Below are 14,332 nucleotides of genomic sequence, written 5' to 3'. Positions count from 1 at the left end.
AGGGTGAAATATGATATTACGCTTGTTAATCGTGTAAAAGAACATTGAAAGAGAGTTTTAGATATATAACAAGGAAGACAGGGAGTAAAGAACAAACAAAGGAATGTTGGAAAATGAAGCTTAAATAGTTATGGGAAGCAACGGAATGGCAGAGGAATTGAATACATTGCAACAGTCTTTACAGTGGAAGACAACAGCAAAATGTCAGAACTTCGAGACAGTCAGCGGGTAGAGGTGAGTATAGTGACCACCAGTAAGGAGAACGAGCTGGGGAAGGTGAAGTTGAATGAATCAGCGAGACCAGTTGCAGAACACCCCATAGTTCTAAAGGAATGCCGAAGGTGACTATGGAGGCACTGCTGGAGATTTCTCAGGTAATTTTGGAGTGAGGGAGGATTGGTAAATGTAACCACCCTGTTTAAGGAGAGAGGGACACAGAAGACGGAAATTACAAATGGCCAGGCAAGTTGAAACTGTTGTATAGAAAGACTTAATGGATCCTTACATTTCTGAATAGATGCGTGGAGTATAAGAACAAGAAAGTTCTGAAGTATATTGGACGTGGTGTGATTCAGCTACAGCACAACAAGAGTTACATTTACAATGCTATTGCGAACAGAAGACTTGAAAGTACGGTTAAAACAAAGGAAATCATTTCGAAGCAGACAGGAGCACTAGTGACAAAGAGACTGTTTCCTTGACCCTGTAGTGAGAATGTTGAGGTAAGCTTGTCAGTAAACAGACTAAAAAAATGTATAAAATGCACAATAAAATCTGTTGCTGCGGATATAGCAATGCATATGAAGCTGAATAAGCACAGCAGGTCAGACATATCCTAGGAACAGGAATGTCAACATTTCAGGCTGAAAGACTTCATCAGGATTGGGCCAGGGGAAGGGGAGCCGGGAAGTAAATACTGGGAGGGGCGTGGGGCTGAGCGAAGGATAGGTGGGATGACGATGGGGATGCAAGTAGTGGGAAGGGTGCAGCGGATATGCGAATAGGAAGATGGACAACTTAGGTCAGGTCAGGGAAGGGGAACATAGAATAAGGCTGTGGGTGGAGAGATTTCGAACCCAGTGAAGTCAATATTGAGACCAGTGAACTGTAAGCTCTCCAGCTGAAAGATCAGGTTGTGTTCCCTAGTTTCTGTTTGGCCTCACTCTGACAGTGGAGGAGGCTAAGGATGGACCTGTGGCCGGATGAGCTGGGGGGGTGGGTGGGGGGAGTAATTGAAATGGATTGCAACTGGAATGTTGGGTTTCTTAAAGCGTACAGAGAGCAGATGCTCAATGAATATGTTCCCGAGTCACCCTTTGGTCTCCCTGATCGAGAGGAGACCACATCGGGAGTTGGAGACGTTCTTGGTGGGGCAGGATCAGGTGCTATATGGAGCACCAGTGCTCTGCACTCAACAACCAACCCGACTTTCCAGTTACCTTCCATTTTAATTCCCCTCCAACTCGTCTGGGGACATGCCCATCCTTAGCCTGTCCACGGTCAGAGGAGCACCACCTGAGGTTTTACCTTTGGAGGTGATATCCCTAGGGCCTCAATATTGACTGCAGCAGCGTCAAAATTCCTCCATGTCCTTTCTCCCTGACCAGACCCACCTGTACATCTTATCACTCACATATCCGCTTTACCCTTCCCACTGACCAATCACAGTAACCTCATACCTGCATGTATACACCACCATCATACCTACCCTTCATCCTTCTGTATCCAATCACTCCATTTCTGGGCTTCCCTCCCCCTCACCAGTCCTGACAAAGGTCAAAGATCAAATCATTGCCTTTTTGCTCCTCTGATTCTGTCTGGTATGCTGTGTTTATCCAGCTCCAATTTTATTAACTGTGGCCTCTCGCACCTGTAGTACTTACTGTCTCCAAGTTGTGGAACAATGTAGTCTACATCTAAGAAGAAATGCATTGAGATATTGAAAAGATCACTGACTCGTTCCTCATTTCTTAACAACCCAACACACACCTTCCAGGTGAAGCAGCATTTCACTTGTACTTTTTCAATCCAATCTCCTGTCATTTCCCTACTCACAATGCAGTCTCATTTACACAGGGGAGAACAACGAGAGACTGCATTGAGGAACACTCCCACTCTTTCTGTAGGAAGAGACCTGACCCTCTCATTGTTTCCCATTTGAATAACCTACCTTGCTCTCATGCTAATATTTCGGTCCTGGGCTGCTGCAATGTTCCAGTGAAGCACAGCCCAACCTCGAGTTACATCTCGCATTAGACTTTGGTACGTTACAGCCTGTAGAACTTAATATTCAATTCCATAATTTCACAGCCTGATGCCATTATGGCTGTTCTCAAATCTTCATACATTCCTTCTCCTGGTCTCCCAATGAATTTGCCCTGTTTGTGAATCTTTTGTCTTGCACTCAATTAAGTCTTATTCCTGATGAAGGGCTTATGCTCGAAACGTCGAATTCTCTATTCCTGAGATGCTGCCTGGCCTGCTGTGCTTTGACCAGCAACACATTTGCAGCTGTGATCTCCAGCATCTGCAGACCTCATTTTTTACTCAATTAAGGAACCCTGCTCCACTCCTCACAATCTGATATATACTCATTTTACAGTTGATTCTCTTTTACCACAAACAAAAGTCCATATGTCAGTGAGATTGAGCCTCCACACCGTCTGTTCTGTCACCCCTCCTCTACCTTTGGCAAGAGATTGAAAAGCCCTTTTTCCAATCCTTTTCAGTTCTGAAGAAGTGTCACACTGGACTTGAAACGCTAACTGTGTTTCTCTGTCACTGTAGATGCTGCAGATCTGCTTTGTTTCTCCAGAAGTGAACAAAACACATTTTCAAAAAAGCAAATAGCTGGTGATACCGGAAATCTGAAACCAGAACAAAAACAGAATCTGCGAGCCTTGAAGAATGATCACTGGAACCAATGATTAACTCTACTCTCACTCCACAAATGCTGCAAGACCTGCTTAACCTCCCCAGCAATTTCTGTTTTTCAACACATTTCAAAGATGTGTCTCAACGTTGCTCAAACCCCCTGTCCAACCTGGAGCACCATATACCGGGAAGTGAAAGACTACACAAGATGTACATATTCATTGGTTCTGAAACTACATTTGGCTGGCATCACTGACACTACAGAGCACTTACTCTTAGTCAGGCAGAGAAACAGAGGGAGACGTATTCACTCTAAACACAGAAGGTCGCACATACTGGAAGGGAAAGGATCCAGATGAATATATTAAAGTGTGTTGAGGAATGAGACGAACTGTAAGTGTGACACCATGGAGGGACACTCAGTGGAATGAGAATATAAAATTGGACGTGTACCACATCAGAAACCAGAGTAGGTCACTGAGCACATGGCTGCTGGGTGAATGAGTCTCGGTGTGAACTGGGGAACAGGCAGCAGAACTGTATTAGAGATATTGCAGCTCAAACCGTGTATTCCATGTGGTGCTGTAGACCACAGCAACAGCAGAAGCAGAATTATATAAAACTATAATCTGTAACTTTTTGCACCAGATAATCCCTCAGTCTACCATTACTATTAAGCTGATCTATGGTTCCGTGGCGAGTGTGGGTAAACATGCCAGGGTCAGAACCATGTGTACCTAAAACTGATGACAACCCGTTATAGATCCCACAATTGACTGGTTATATTCCAAACAGCAGAACTAACATTTTATGGAGAGGGCGCAATGATCCCAAGACTAACAGATCAGATCGAAACTCAGCAGTCCTGTCACACCCAGTCATAAATGGATTAATCAACTCACTGTAGAAGAGTGTCATACACATCTCATCATGCTAAATAATGGGACAGCTCTGCACATCAGGGCAATAGAACAAGGATTTGTATCTACACCATACTCAGCCAGAAGTGTTGAGTTTATGATTCAACTCACCACATCAGTGTGCCCACAGAATCACAGATGTCAGTTTTCAAAAAATTTGATTCGCTCTATGTGACACGAAGAAACATCTGAACACAGTAGATACGACATAGGCAATATACAACAAACCCTGTCCCTGGGGAAGTTGTTTCATTCCATTTCTAATTCTGACATCAATCTGGCAATGTGGAAAATTACTATGATAAGTCCCTTAAGAGGAAAATAATTACAGTATGACCAATATCATCCCCTCAACTCAATTCCGACAGTCAGATGGGTGGGAGTTCTTTTTGACAGCGCTGTGAAACAGCACAAAAATTACCTGCTCAGTGTGGTTTCCAATGGGTCCTCTTGTGGAGCTGGTGCTGTTGTGCAAAATGTCACTGGATTACTAATCCACACCAAGCAAATGCTCTGGCAGCTGGCGGAAGTCAAAAGCAATTAATAAAATGTCGAGATCCAAAATCTGGTGTAAGTAACAGTGACCATGAAGACAATGTCGATTTTAAACAGCAATTTGCTTCCCCAATGTACTTTCTGGAAGTGAATCTCCCGTGCTTTCCTGGTCTGGCCTAAAAGTCACTCCAGACACACAGTCATGTGATCAACTCTTCAAAGGTCTTTTAAATGGCCAAGCAAGATACTCAATTGTATCAAATTGCTCCAAGACCTTAAAGGATAAAACCGGACAAAACAGCCGGCACCAGCCTCTGTATCAGAAAAGGGAATGGGAAACACAATCATGTCGACCCTGCAGAGACCTTCTCCCGAACACCTGAGAGCTTGTGACAACATTTACAGTGTTTTCCCACAGACTGCACTGAAACATCAGGAAAGGAGTAGGTTATTCAACACAGTGAGCCTCCCACTTTCTCATCTTGGCTGACAATCTCCTCACTGCATTTCTCGTACAGCAGACTGAGATATATTGCAATTGATTTAAATCAAACAAATGTTTGAGATGTTTCGGAATAGCTGGGACCCAAGGACATATTCCTGAACTACTCCATGAACTTTCATCTCCGATAAAAGGATCCTTTTATTCCGGTGTTTCTGGTCCAAGCGCTCCTCTGCTGGAGCTTGTACACTCTGACCTGCTTTCTTTTTCTTCTTTTCTCCCCCACTTTTCTCTTTATAACTTACTGTCCTCAAACTAGCCCCATGGTTTGGAGCTCAAGCTGAGCCCAGTGCGGAGGAGAGTGAGTCCTTACTGACCTTTCCGGAGTAAGCACAGTACGTGGAATTGGCAGCGGCTACATCAGCAGAGGCAACGTGGATATGATAGGGGCCAGCAGCAGAGAGTGATGCCTGAGGATAAGAGACTTGTTGAAGATTCGATCCTGCACTGGTGATGATGAAGCGGATAGTGGAAGGCCATCATGGTAACATCGGTGAGGTGGGTCCAGCAGTACAAGACATGTCTCTGACATTGGCATGGTCTGGCACAGGGGGTAATGAGCCGGTGATAGAGGAGTATCTGCCCAGTGGCAAAGATGGTGCCTGAGGATAAGCATCTTCAATGTTACTGGGGTCTGGTGTAGATGGTGATGTAGCTGCCTTGGGGGGATTGGGTTGCAGGGGTGGTCCACAGTGAAGAGCTGTTTCACAACTCATCAACTCTCTTCAAGCTGTATCCTCTCTTTATTCCATTTTCTTCAATTGTCACCACTTTGTGGCAACACGTGAAAGCTTTTCACTGCATTTTGTTGTATTGATCATGTAAAATGCGCCTGGTCATAAAAATCAAAATCAAAAACTTTTACTCACTCTTTCCTGCCAGCTGATCCATTCTGAAAACATATCCGAATATTCACCACAATCCCACAAGATTTGATTTTGCACAATGGGCTTGGGACTTCAGCAAAAATCTTTCTGAAAATCTCTGTTGTAATCGTATCCTACTGAATCATCTCTCCCTCAGCCTTCTCTGCTCCAAAGTAAACAACCCGAGCTTATCCAGCCTCTTTCCATAGCTGCTATGCTCCACCCCAGGGAGCATCCCGGTGAATCACCTCTGCACCCATCCACTACAATCACATCCTTCCTGCAATAAGGTTCACAGTATTCCATCTTGGTCTACCATAGACTCGTATAGCTCTGACAATGAATATGTTGGGGAATGAAGGTTGTGTCTACGGTTCCCTCTGCCTTCTTAACTAACCCATTAACCTCAGTCAAAAAGTGTGTTGCTGGAAAAGCAAAGCAGATCAGCCAGTATCCGAGGAGCAGGAAAGTGGATGTTTCGAGAATAAGCTCTTCATCAGGAATGTGGCCATCATTCCTGATGAAAAGCCTATGTTCGAAACGTCAACTCTCCTGCTCCTTGAATGCTGCCTGACCGACTGTGCTTTTCCAGAAGTTCACTTCGTGATTCTGATCTCAAACATCTGCAGTCCTCACTTTTTCCCTAACTTGTTAACCTGTGCAATCACAGTCAGGGATCTGTGGAGAAACACCCTCTGAGCTTCCCAGTTTGCTGCCATTCATTGCATGTCCCTATTTTTGGTTCCTTCTTCCAAAGTCTATCACCTCATAGTTATCAGGGTTACTTTCCATCTGGCCATCTGACCATTCCATCTGTATCTTCCTGTAATATCTTCCTCACTGCCAACTACCGGGCCAATCTTTGTGTTAAACACAAACTTAATTATCACACTCCCCCACCCCCCTACGAATTCGCATCTAGATCATTTATGAATGCCACAAATAATAATGGACAGAGCACTGATCCCTGTGGTACACCAGCAGACACTGGTCTCCAGTTACACAAACAGCCTTCCGCCACCACCCTCTGTCTCTTGCCACTAAGACAATGTTTGATGTAACTCACTAAGTTACCCTTGATATCATGACTTTTTAAAATCTGTTTCCCATATGGGGCCTTGTCAATGGCCTTGTTGGAAAACCATATAAACACCATGCCCGAAACTATACAATAAATTTTATTTGGAATGGCTTCCCCTGATGATGTCATGCTGACTATCCCCGATCAAACCTTGCCTCTCAAAATGAAGATCAATTTTCTCCTTTCCTGTTTTCTCCAACACTTGGCCTAATACTGATCTACTTCTGACTGGTCTACAATTCCCCGGTCTATTTCCACCACCCTTCCCATAAAGTGGGACCACTTAGTTGTTCTCCAGTCATCTGGCATCGCCAACCGAGATAAGCGTTTGGTCATCCTTATGTTTCTTGTAAGTTTGTGTTCTTGTTCTTTTTGGTTTTCTGATCAGTTTATTGATCCTCCTTTGCTGGGTCCCAAATATACCTGGATCCATTGCTTACCAAAATATCTGGCAGTTTTCTGAGCTGCTACCTTTGATCTAATGCAATAGTTAACTTCTTTTGTTAACTATTGTTAAGTCAACTTACCCTTTTGCTGTTTACCCTGTGGTGGACATGTGCATATTTTAAGGTGTTTATTTAAACAACAACCATTGTCTGTCTGCCAGTAAATCTTTTTCATGTACTTCTCCAATTCACTGAAGCTAATTTGCCCCTCATACATTCATCACTTGCATGGCTCAGGTTTATAACCACAATTTTAAAAAAAAACGTTTGTATTCAGACATCATGTAAAATTCAATACATTATGATTAATATGCCCAGCACCTCCCTTACAGCAATGTTTTTAATTATCTCTTCTAATCACATAACATCAATTCGAAAACTGCCTGACCTCTACCTCAGTGCTCAAAATACTGTTAAAGGAAACCATCTCAAACATGGCCATGAAATCCATTTTTCCCAGCAATAGCATTCACATAGGTTAACACAGTTTAGTTGCAGATTGCAGCTGGTGATTATTACAGTAGTACCCACAAACCTACGTATACATTTCCCTGTTTTATAACATATGCAACCTCTGTATTGCAGCTTTCACTTTGATATATAACTTCCATCAATGTTTGCTTCTCCTTGCTGTCTCTAAGCTCCACCTTACCAGGTTCTGTGGAATCTGAGCGATGTGGCCTCTGGGGAGATGAATGGTAGATTCAGGTGAGACATTTTGTGAGGCTTTTGTGGACATTGAAATAATCTCGTCACGTTGTTCGTTCTTCTCAAGTGTCATTGTGTTATTTTCACTAGATCTCCCGTTATGCTGGTGGAGAAGAGAAGGAGAATGGTCTCTCAGCAATGCTGTGTATTTCCCCCAGACAACTGAGACTGCTGTAAACTGGGTGTGAACCTTACAGCAGGCTCGTAAAGTGTTGCTGCTGCTCTCCAGTATCCTAGTGAGATCACATCTGGAGTCTGGTGTACATATTTAGTCTCCTCACTGAAGAAAAGATATTATTATATTGGAAGCAGCTCAGAGATGGTTCCCTCAACTGATTCCTTCCATGAAGGTGTTAACTTATAAGGAAAGGCTGATAATGTTGATCCAATGCCTATTGGAGTTTATGAGAATGAAAGATGATCGTATTTTTACATAGAGCACAGGAAGGAGTCAGCAACAGAAGACAATTACACAGTCAATGGAGGAATCCATTCCACTTCTCCAGCCTGTTACACCAGAACAGCAGAAGGATATTCCAGGTTTGGACCCTGTTACACCAAAACAGGATGAGGTTATTCAGCCCCTGGAGCCTGATATACAGTTACAGGAGAAGACCAAACAGCTCCTCGATCTTATAACACGGGACGAAGAGTAGGCTGTGCAGCACCAGTTTCCTGTTACACAGCAACAGGATCAGCCCATTCAGCCTTCTCAAATCTGTAACACAAGAATTGGAAGAGACTGGAAGAGGTCATTCAGCATGAGAATTAGAGAAGGGGATAAAATTATTTGAGACTTGTTGTGGAAAGGAAGAGTTCATTCGCACATGTATCTGTTATATGAGAACACAAGAAGACCAATCGCTTCCTTGATCCCATTTCAGGGATGCAGGAGGTGATTGTTCAGTATGAACCTGTTATGAAGGAATATGAAGAGACCCTTCAGCTCCTCAAAAAGTTGCACAGCAACAGGAAGATTTCACAAGTCCTCAAGCTCCTGATGTATCATCAAAATGAGGAGAAGCAGGTCTTGAATATGTAAATGAGGATGTTCCGTCTATTGAGACTTTAATGTAGGAACACGACGTGGAAATTCAGCCCACTGAGTGTGTAAACCAGGAACAGAATTATTCCATTCAGACACTCATGCCTCTTACACAGCGATTGGAGCAGATCTTTTAAAGCTTTGTGTCTGTTCCACTGGAACACTGGAAAGGGAACGTTGAGTTACAGAAAGGGTAGGAATTAGGATAATCATCTTCAGTAATGAATAAAATTAGTGAGGAAACTGTTGGGAACTAAGGGAAATTGTGAGAATCCACTATTAATTAACTAACAACAGGAGATTTGCAAAGTCAAGATGGAATACATCAGAATCAGCATGGGTTTTTAAAGAATTTATTTGTTAGAGTTCTTTAAATATGTGACTAGCAAAGTAGACCATAGGGATCCTGGAGGCGTAACGTATCTGGAATTTGAGAAAGCATTTATTTAAGAGTTGCACAAAAGATTAAGCTACAAAATAAGACAACGTAAGTTTGGGAGGAAGTTATTTGCCTGGATAGAGGGCTAGTGAACCAATAAAATACAGAGAGATGGAATAGATGTTTTGTTTAATGGGTGGCACCTTTTGGGATTCTTTTGAGTTCAGACAACATGAGCTGACTATTTCTCATCCATTGTATTATTTGGATGAGGGGATAGAAAACTTGACAGCCACATTTTCAGCTGATACTAAAACAGGTGGCAAAGTAGGTTGATGCAATGAAGATGTAGAAAATTTACAAATGGACATGAACAGTTTAGATGAACGGGCCAACATCTTGCAGATAAAATTTAATGTGGATCAGTATTGGATTATCCATTTCGATCAGAGGAATCGAACTTGTTATGGAAATGGAAAGCAACTTCAGAGTGCTTCTGTGTAGAGGGATTGGGGTGTATTTGTGCCTATCACAGAAGGCCCACATGCAGGTACAGCAGGGAATGAGAAAGGCAAGTGCAATTTCAGCATTTAATTCTAACCGAATCGAATATAAATGAAGGGAAGAATTGCTGCAACTCTGCAAGCTATTAGTGAGACTGTAACTGGCGTTCTGTGTACACTTCTAGCGCCCTGACTGAAGAGGGATGTAGTTACAATGAAGGCAGTTCAGAACAAGTTCATTAGCTTGATTCCAGAAATGAATTTGTCTTTTGAAGAGCGTTTGAGCAATTCAGACCAATACTCTCTGGAGTTCAGAAAAATGAGAGGAAACCTCATTGAGGTCTGGAGGATGTTAAAGGTGATTGACAATGTCGGTGTGGAGTGGATATTTCCTCATGTGGAACAAACTAGAACAAGAGATCATAGTTTTAGGATTAGGCAGAGCAGATTTAAAACGGGGTGAAGAGAAATTACTTCTCTCAAACGGTTGTGAATCTGTGTAATTCACTGTCTCGGAGTGCAGTGAGTGCTGGGACATTGAGTAAATGATGGGATAAGGAGAGCGACCAGGAACATGGGACTGAGGCCTCGTTGACATCAGCCATGATTGTATTAAATGGCGGATCAGGCTCGCGGGCTGGATTGCCGAATGATGCTCCTCGTTCTTATTCAGTCTTTTGACTGTGCTACACCGGAATGGGGGAGGACTGGTTATCAAACAGGAAGCAAGCACTCCAGATATATCAGTCTCAATCAGTTCGACAGAGCGTAGCCAGTGGAGTCACACTGTGACCAACGCTGAGTCCTCAGCTCTTTACAATCCATATCAATGATCAGAAGGAGTTGAACAGATATACTGCTACTAAGTTTGGTGATGACACTGAGTTGGCAAGATAGTAAGTTATCAAGAGAATGTGGAGAGTCTGAAAATTGATATACACAGGTAAAGTCAATGAATAATAGCTTACCATGTGGAATATAACTAAATATAGAACTTGAAATATGTTTCAGGAGGTTTATACGGCAGTATTATCCTGTAATGGAGAGAGATTACAGGGCTGAGTGAAACAGCTTGTTCTGGAGGTTTCACTCTAGCCCGATCAGACATGGGAAGTGTTGATCCATCTGATGCTCACAGTGGCACCTGCTGTCAGTACAAACGGGATATTTTTATGCATTTGGTGGGTGGTGCGGAGTGGTGAGGAGTGGCGGGGGGGGGGGTGTTTTGAGCTGTGTATGAAGAGGACGGCCTTTATCTGAGATTCTATCCTTTATTTCCAAATGGACATCTGAGTACGATGGGAATGGCTGTTTCTGAATGAAGAGGCTGTGGTTGCTGCCCGGACAGGGGTATTCACCAACATGATGTATTGTGCATGGGCACACTGTAACATTAATGAAGTGAGAGTTCCTTCAGTTTTTCTACCTCCCCCCATTGACATGGAACCCTATAGAGCTATGTACACCATCGGGAATCCCATTATAATGGGAAGACAAGAGAGGAGGAAGTGAGGAGAAAACATTCACCTCATCCACCACAGTGATCCTCCATCACAGAACGGTTACATTGATGCTGAAATGCTGGGAGATGACCGATATGTCATGCACTCCTGCCTGAAACGTTCCAGATCATAGAAGCTGAATGCATCAGTGACACTAACAGCCACTGGCAGTACCGTCCTCCCCAGGTATGAAGCTGCAGGTCGTGTTGACGGAGGTGACACCGCTCTGTGACCAGCTCCTTGTTCAGTCAGAGACCCCTCACACCCTGCTCCTGGGTTAAGTGTCCCTTGGGTAGCTGGTCTTGGAAAACCCGGAGTGGATACAGCAGATCCCTTTTCCGACACATTCTCACTCCGTGGTTTCAGAGCTTCCCCTCTCTGCAGCCTGTGTTCCATTTGTTGTTCATATTGCAGGCCCAGATGCTGTAACTACAGTCCCCATGCTCCATTCAGAGTTGGATCACAAAATCCTCGGGTATCCCTGAATGTCTGAGGCAGCTCACAGCACAACCTCCAGCAAACCATCCCCAGCATCTCCACAAATTTTTCAATGACAGGAGACAGTCAGAAGCCCCTCAGCTGCAAGTGTTATGCACCAGGCCAGACCACCACAAAATATTTTTTCTTTTTGTAAACGTAGATGTGAATTGGATGTTCCCGATGTGTTGTGATTGGCCAACCCGTTCAACATTAAGCAAAATGCAATCCATTCAAACACTCTAGTTAAACCACAATCAAAGAGATGAACAATTGGGGATAGCTTCTTTACTGGAACACTTACACAAACAATAGATACAGTACCTTCTACTCATTAACTGTTCTAATACAGGAACATCCCATAAACATGCCCCTTGACAAAAAGGTAAATTCAAACTTAGAATCTTATGTGCAGTTCTCCAATCCAGGAGGAAGCAACTTCAAGAGAGTTTTCAGAGAGATGAGCAGCTTGCGATCATGTATTGAAATCTGCAACCCTTCTGGGATCCCCAGCAGCTTCTGGTTGCTGCAGCTAAAAAACAAAACGAGATGACCTGGTCTGAGAGAGCTGTCACTGCCCTTCCATTGTTCCCACCATTTTAATAAATCCTAAAGGCCTCCTGAGTTATTTACTTCTGCCATTTTCAGGTAGCAGTTCGGCATTTCTCTATTTAAGTCTTCTCTTTTAAAAAAAACCCACAAGAAAATAACCTTTTTAAAGTGACAGTTTTGTCACACCTTCCACTTTGAAAAAAAATGACCATCAATATTTACAGATAGCATCATTTTAAACCCCTTTTTCTTACTGTTACAGTAGACTACAATATGTGTATATATTCTATTGACACTACGTATGCAAACATTCACAACTCTATTCTATTTCAGTCAGTTTACTCCTGCCACAGAACGCCTCTGTCTTTCTTCGTCCAAGTCTTGATGCCTTATCAGCAAGCACGCTTTCTCGTCCAGCCACCTGTATAACTTCCAAATTGGATGGCATCAATAATAACTGCTATCTGAACAGACTGGAAGTTTTCTCCTTAAGTTTCTCCAAAAATGTTTAGGCGTTGTGATCAATATAACGATTTGTCTCAGACACGTTATTTACAAGTTAAATGCTGAAATGTTGTAAGGCCAAGCTCAAGGCCTCTTTCCCAATTGTGGAATATTTCTGTTGATGGTTTCACCGGACACTCCAACCACACATTACATAAAGGAGCAAATCTCATCTCTCCCAAAATCCTTCTCAATGACAAGTCTCCTCATGTCTCAGCATAAAAGAATTACATGCTTCTGTACCTCTCAATGCTTTACCTGCTACTCCTGGCCTACACAAGTAAACCTTACTCTCACAGGTATATGTTTTAAGAAGATCTTGCATATTCTTCTCAATGCCTAACAGAAGCCAAACTTTGACTCATGGATCAACTTATCATCAACAGCCATTTCAGCTTCTAATCTCGCCATTGTAACTCTCTGCTCTTCCACACGAGTTTTCACGACTGCAGGAAGTGAATTTTTGAACTACTCCAAAGTAAGAATCCCTCTAAGAGTGTCATAGATTGTGCTCTTTTTAATACCCTTACCCATCTTTTAAAATTGCTTTGTTTGATTCTTTTAAACTCAATGTACGTTTAACCAGGGACGCTACTTTAGATTCCTAAAATGCTGTCTGTGGGCTTCTGGCATGAGCTCATATGCACTTCAGATTACTTTCTTCACTCTCTCATACTGGCCAGATACCTCCTCCGATCGGGATGCAAATACCTCACTCCTTATACCTACTAGCTTTGTTTGGATCAACTAAATTCATATGGTCACCGATCAATGCATTCTTTTAGCCACTTTCTCAAATTAAAAAGGCTTTTATATTCCTCTCATCAAATGTAGACAATGACTGGATGATTTTAAACAGATCCCCACCAGGCCTTTGGCAACCATACATCTGCTCCTCCTCACTATCCTCCCGTGTCAGCGTACCATCTACCTGCATCTCTGCTTTCTAAGTCGACTTTCCTCTCACATTGTTAACATTTGAAGTTGAAAGTCTCTCCCGCTTTCTACTTTTCTTGTTTATTTTTCTGTCCTTCTTAGTCCTCTCCTTTTCTTTTAATTCTCCTTTTAATCGTATTTCAAACTATTCCAATTCCTTTTTATGTTCAAGCTGCCTCATCAACAATTGCATTCCAGCCATTTCCAAAAATTCTGATGGTGTTTCAATCAAACTTTAAATGCCAAGGCACAGCTGTAATTATTTCTCCTTTTCTTACAGAGGGTTAGTGTGGACTTGTTGGGCCAAATGGCCTGTTCCATACGGTAGGGATTCTAATTATGAACCCAATTTGGTATTGCTGATTTCGAACCAGACAAGATTGCAAAGTTTGCTATGGACCAGATCAGACTGCTTTAAAATACTTTCAGATGGGAGCCTGGACGCTAACCTTGTCTTATAGTAAAGGTAGATGCGAAATGAGTGTTACAGATGTGATGTGGCTGGTCAAACCACACAGCTTAAAGCAACACACAATTTATTT

The sequence above is a fragment of the Hemiscyllium ocellatum genome, unplaced genomic scaffold (assembly GCF_020745735.1).
Source record: "Hemiscyllium ocellatum isolate sHemOce1 unplaced genomic scaffold, sHemOce1.pat.X.cur. scaffold_294_pat_ctg1, whole genome shotgun sequence".
Lineage (NCBI taxonomy): Eukaryota > Metazoa > Chordata > Chondrichthyes > Orectolobiformes > Hemiscylliidae > Hemiscyllium > Hemiscyllium ocellatum.
The sequence above is the reverse complement of the archived record's forward strand: the minus strand, read 5'-3'. Positions refer to the sequence as shown.